Here is a 6,252-nt window from a genome sequence, read left to right on the forward strand (position 1 = left end):
GACTGTAAAGCCACATTCAAACTGTCTTTTATTTTAAAAATGTCATTTAGACGGGAAAAGACAGCAGAGGTTTCCTGGATCTAATTTAAATCCTGAACTGGACTTTTTTTTTTTTTTTACTCTTTATGGTAGTGAAAGACTATGTGGTTGCTGGATTTGTAGGAAAAAGGAAAAATTGTCATATTCTTAGCAATGACTGAAAATAGCAAGCGAGCCGTTGTGATTTGCTTTGGGAAACAGCAGCCACTCCCACAGCTGAGCTCGGCAGCCTGGGAAGGGCCAGCTCCCAGGGCAGCCCGGCCAGGCTGGGAGTGCAGGGACACCCCGGGGTGCCCATAGGTGTCTGCCGGGCTTCAGGGGCTGGGGAACAACCCCGGGCACCTGCCCAGCACACACCTGAGCTGTGGGGCCCAGGCACTGCTGGTAAGGGGTGAGTGGGGAAAATAAAAGCATAAAGAGTTAAGTAGAAATGATAATGCATGAGAGAATGCAGGAGGGTTAGTGTCACAATGAAAAGGCAGCACCCCAAACCTTTGGCTCATTCTCTGGTCATCACAGCCTTGGGGGGCTCTTTGGGACCTCTGCTGAGGGCCAAGTTTACATTCCCTGATGTACAAGTGGTTCCTGGTGATCTGTCCCCTTGCCCTTGGAGGATTACATGCTGTGGGAAGGCAGTGAGGAGTTACCAGCGGGAGTCACTTCTTCACACTTCTTGTCTGCGTTACTGGAGTCCCAAAGTTAGTAAACAAGATAAGAAATCCACTCAGAAAATACTCTGAATGAAAGCCCCAATGAAAAATGTGGCTGAAAAGCGTTCCTCTACACAAGAAGGAAAAGTCACTGTCTTTCCTTTCTGTGCAGCCCTTGCCCCTGTGCTTTACAAAGGTGCAAGGAAATTTTGTATATTCATTTTGAACAGGAACATGCAGATGAAGAGGTGCAGGTAATGATGAAGGCAAAAGCAGCAAAAGCAGCAAGAGAAAGCACAAATATCCAGAGTGTTGATGAGAAATGAGGCACTCTGAGGCCTGATTCATGAAGTTAGGCAGGAGTCAGGTCTCTGGGCCCAAAGAGCTCCCATGGCTCTGCTGGGCTGTGGATCAGGCCCCTGGCACATGGGAAAGGATATAGAAATGCTGGGCTCCCATCTGCCCCTTGCAGCCAGGCTGCAGATGCTTGGCAGGTGGCTACATGTCTGTTTCCTGCACTTGTTTCCCGGTTTAATGCCCACACTTTCCAGGGGGCCGAGGGCTGGAGGTGGCTCTGCCGGGCCAGGGGTGCAGCCAGGGCAGTCACCCCTCTGGGCATGGCTCAAACAGGAGCTGATTCGCCACGGGGAGATGCAAGGGATGGGCTGTAACACCAGGCTCAGCTCTGCCAGCAAGCTCAGGAAAGGGGCTGGATGTACATCGGACATGTTAGCAGGCCTCTACTACAGAGTGCAGCTGATATGAGCTGAACTGCCCTGATTCAGATATGGAACCTTTTGCAATGAGTTTATATTCCTAATGGTCACCAAATACTCTATTCACAGGCATTTTAAAGACGGTAAAGTACAAGCCTGGCTAAAGAGCAATCCCATGAGGTTCTGGGCTGACCCCAGCCCCTGATCTGTTCCCAAACCTGGCCTTCTCCATTGAAATCCTTTTCAGCTGCTCAAAGGAGCAACTTACCTTCAGATTTATGTGACTGCTTGCTTCCAGTTTTATCAGAAGTCTCACAAAATCTACCCTTTCCCTAAAGCCTTACTGGCTAGAGGGAGAAAAATGAGAACTGTAATTTTCACTTGGGATGTTGCTTTGAACAGTGAAAATCAGAAAAAACGTCATAGTGGTAATCCTTATAAACTTCAGAACCAGAAGGCACATAAGACATGCCAAATTCTATCAACTGCAATTCTTTTTGATTGTAAATCAATGCAATGATATTTGAGAGTTTATTGAATGGCATTAACATTTGGGGTTAATAATAGTTTTCTCAGGTTGATGGAGGTTTGCATGAACCTCTGGAGGGAGAAATTAGTGGCCAGAGCAAGGCTGACTTTGCTCCATCAGTCTTTCAACTAATTTTAGTGGGCTTGGCATCAACTGGGTGTTGGCAGCTTTTTCAGTGTCACTCACTTCTGAAGGAGACCTACCTAGAGTAATTAGCTCATTCACCTCTAACAGAAATTATATGTTCCTTATCTCTTTAATTAGAGTGCATATAATGTTAGTAATGATGTACTATCTGTGTATTAATTTTAAAGGGTTGTTTTGATGTCAAGCTTGCTTATGTAGGGTCATCAGTATGAGGATATGCATTAAAACCAGATTTTAAATCCCTGAAGGGTTATATAGCCCTGCATTTCCAAAGCACTTGACCTTAGAAGTACTTTAGATTGCTCCTTTCTTATGTTTCACTGTTTTTTTTTACATTGTGCCTCACTTGGCAAACACTAAATTGCAGGAAGTCATGTGCAATAAGGGACAGAAACAAGTTCACTTTATCTGGCTCTTAGTGTGGCCATTGGCATCATGAGGAAGAGAGTGACAGCATCTGAGATGACTACACAGCTATAAACTCTGCAGCTCCAAAACCCACCAGGCTCCTGCACTTAGCCATTAGACCCTTCAGGGAAGGGAGAACAGATGGAGCATATCTGGTACTTGGATGTAGGTTTGCTGACAGTTTTTTAAGGATTTCAGCCCAGAAGCTGTGTGTGACTGGGTACAGAGTGCACATGTTGCTCCCCAAAGAGATGCCACAGGCCCTCCAGCTGAGTACCAGCCCTAAGGAGAACCTCAGGTCTTGTTTGTCCCTTTCAGAGCCAAACTGGAGATGGAAAGGTACATTTGTCTGATCAGAGGTAAGGCAGGCCTGGGAAAAACAAGACTGAAGAGACACCAAAAGTAGGTTTGAGACATAACAGTCTCCTAGGATGTCATGTCCCAGGACTCACCCAGGCTCAGGCAGCAACACACCATGTAGGTGGCACTTGAAAGATGTGATCCTAATTTTAGGAAAACCAGTAGAATTAAAACAAGTTCTCATTACAGAATGAGTGATGGGGAACCCATGGTGTTTTTCCAGCTGCAGTCTGAATTGGCAGTGAGGTCGTAGCATTTTTCTTGGGCATTATTCCAGTAAAACACTTGAGTATATGCTTAATTAAATCATGTGAGAAGTTTAAGGGGCTGGAAAGCATGCAGCTAAATCCTTTGCTGGGGACTTAATATTGCTGCCTCAGTTTCCCTTCTCCACCATAAAAAATAATATATTTACTTCCCATACAGAGTGCTGACAAGTTTAATTCAATCTTCCTTGTAAAGTGCCTTGAGGGCTTCAGGGAGAAGGTGCTATAAAAATCAGAATATTATTCTACACTCCCTATCAAGACAGCACTTAGCTTTATATATTATCCTACTGGTGATGCATCTCCCTCTGGCTGACAGCAGGATCAATTAATGTATATAAACCAAAAGAGGCTGTTTAGGAGACTTGTGGTCCATGTAATCTGCTAACACCTGATGACAAATCCAAACTTGAAAAGATGGAAAAGTCAGAGGTTTTGAGGCCTTTTAGTGTAAAACCAGACAGCGGAAGACTCTGTGTGTGTCTTCAGAGCAGCAACAGGAAGGGGCTCTTCCTCTAGTAATCCAGTTTGTATTCCTCATTGTTTTTTTATGGCCTTTGCTATTCCCTTTTCAGTTTTTCTGATCTTTGGTAAGTTAGCAAACTGTACTCTTACACTGCTCTTTAATTTTTATTCTCAAATTTTCTTCATTAGATTGACAAGCATCTGGATCTGACCTCAGGGGCAGCTGGAGTTAACTGAAGACAAGGGAACTGCTGCCAAGGAGAGGCCACCAAGTGAAGCCAGCATGGGAGAGGTTAGGGCAGGGTGGAGCCTTTTTAAAACCCTCTAATTGTGCTTCTCCATTTAAACATGTTGAAAGGGCTGTTCAGGACAGAGTATTGCAAACAACACACATTTTCCTTGAGGTTCACTGATTTCAGTACAGCTAACACAGGTATTTTTGGATACTTTTAACCTCTGTCTTTTCATGGACTGAAATACAACCATACTGAAATGTCTGCAAAAACAGACACTCAAAGTGAGTGAAAAAGTGCTACTACAAACTATCTCCCAGATAAAATGCAAATGATTGAAAATATTAAGATCTTCACAGGTAGTTGCTGTGAATCCTTATTTCCTGCCTATAGCTTTGAATGCTGTAATCTGGCTAAACTTAACGTTTTTCCCTATTTTTGTCTTCTTTCAATGACAATACTTTAACTACCATATAGTAAACATCAAGAATCATGGCTACTCCTTTGGTATTTTTATGTTTACTGTGTATTTAATTAATAAAATTATTACACTGAAAATTAGTTTTAACAAATCTCTAAAGTATGGGGAAAAGTAATAACAGCAATTAATGAATGAGTGATTTGTTTGTTTAATTTTTTCAAATATGACCACTGGCAATTCCTTTCTCTGTTTATGTGTGCCTTGCCTTTCCAGGATACAGCCTCTTCATGGAAATAATATTTCCTCTTCTATGTCTGCTGCACTTGGCACACAATGGAGTCTCATTACTCAACAGAGGCTCTACGTGCCATGAAAAATAAATAATTAAACTCCAGCTATTTTGGTAGGTAAATACTGCCTTTCTCACCCCTGTGCATAAAGCAGGCAGTGTTCCATACCTGGCAGTGATTTCCTCTGGGAGTTCAGCCTCCTGCAAGTCCTCTGGCATGAAACCTCAACGTGCAGACACAGTGTGTGTCACGCCAGGGCAGTCCTGGGCCAAAGGGGAGGGGGTCAGCTGGGATAGGAGTGCCCACCACCCACTCCACACAAAGGTGGAGGAAGTTTACAACCAAACAACGTTTGTACATGTAAACATCGTCCAGCACCCTTTAGGGCTGTAGTTTCCACATGTGCTAGGCAGATGTTGAGTCATGTTTTCCTCTATTTCAGCAAAGATAGGTTTTATGATAGCTGGCATGGTGCACGGCCTGGGAGTTCCACACAAATACTCGAGAAGGATGAAATGCTGTTTAGTTTCCACCAAATGAGAGAAGAAATGCACACCTGCCTCCCCGAGATTCTCCAGCCCCACAGCTCTGAGGGCAGTGCTGTACTGGCATTCCTAGCAACTGTGGGTAAGAGCAGAATTTGGGGCTCCAGTGGGGCCCACCACTGTCTGATCAGAGCTGATCAGTTTTGCTCTTGTGTCTAGATTCTGCAGCTTCTTCTCATCTGTAATTTACTGTGTTTTTCCCTGAAAATATATCTTCCCTCACCCTGGGAAAGTGTGAGGAAATCTTGGGGCTTTCACTTCCACATACGCTGTAGCTTCTACCCTGAGTACTTTTGGTGTTTGAGTAACAATGCAAAAAAAAGGCCACCCCTCAATTTGGATGTAATTTCTAAATCACTCCATCAGAAGTTCCAAATGAAAGCTGGTGGAGGGACAGGGTATGTCAATCAGATCATGTGGCTCCAACCTGTGTTAGAAGTGCAGGCTTAATCCCTGCTAATGCCCCACAAGCGTTGTGGAGAGGGTGTTATACAACCACCTGGAGCCGCTGCCAGGTGAAGGCTTTGGGTGCCCCCTGTGCCGCTGGAGGGGTGTGCTGCCAGCAGGGGAAATCCCGCGGTGCAGGAGCAGGGATCAGCTCATCCCCGCCCAGCCTGGCACTCCCGGTCAGGCTGAGCCGGGGGGCAGTGGATGCCTGCCTGGCACGGTGGGACAGTGCTGGGGACAGTCCTCAGGTGCCTTGGCAGCACCCTCTGTGCCCGAGCTGCCACTTACCTCTGCCAGGCGTGGCTGAACGTGCTTTGGCAAGGACGGCTGCCACCTGGTCCTTTGCAATGAGGTCCTGGCTTTCAGATTTTTAAACATAAGGGAGGTGAATCCAGAAGGCTGATAGCAAAACAGTGATGAGGATTCGTAGATACAATGATCAGAGACATGGAGGATGCAGAGAAAAGCACTTTCATGTGATTTATGTCAGAAAGGTACCTGCTGTAAGTCAGAGCAGTCTTTAAGATGCTGTGATCAACAGCAGCCTCCTAAGGCAAACCAGAATCCCCTTTTCATGGGCAATATATCTGTTCATGTAAAGAGGGGAAAATATTACAAATCTTACAGTGTTCTTTCCTGCCAAGGAAAAACCTGAAGCATTAAATGTTCAGAGTGACTTGGTGAATCAAAGCTGGGCAATGACTTTAAATGTGCCACGTGTTCCTTGTTGGAGCTC

General features: G+C 45.0%; 1 long non-coding RNA gene across 1 annotated transcript; it reads left to right on the plus strand.

The window, feature by feature from the left end:
* Positions 1 to 3,967: 3,967 nt before the first annotated feature.
* LOC136297060 (uncharacterized) lies at positions 3,968 to 5,550 on the plus strand. Its single transcript, XR_010723076.1, has 3 exons — positions 3,968 to 4,013; positions 4,508 to 4,637; positions 4,967 to 5,550. It is a non-coding gene; the product is annotated as an uncharacterized lncRNA (long non-coding RNA).
* Positions 5,551 to 6,252: the final 702 nt, after the last annotated feature.

Source organism: Chamaea fasciata, unplaced genomic scaffold (assembly GCF_029207755.1).
Source record: "Chamaea fasciata isolate MVZ Bird 193981 ecotype frontalis unplaced genomic scaffold, bChaFas1.0.hap1 SCAF_14, whole genome shotgun sequence".
Taxonomy (NCBI): Eukaryota; Metazoa; Chordata; class Aves; order Passeriformes; family Sylviidae; genus Chamaea; species Chamaea fasciata.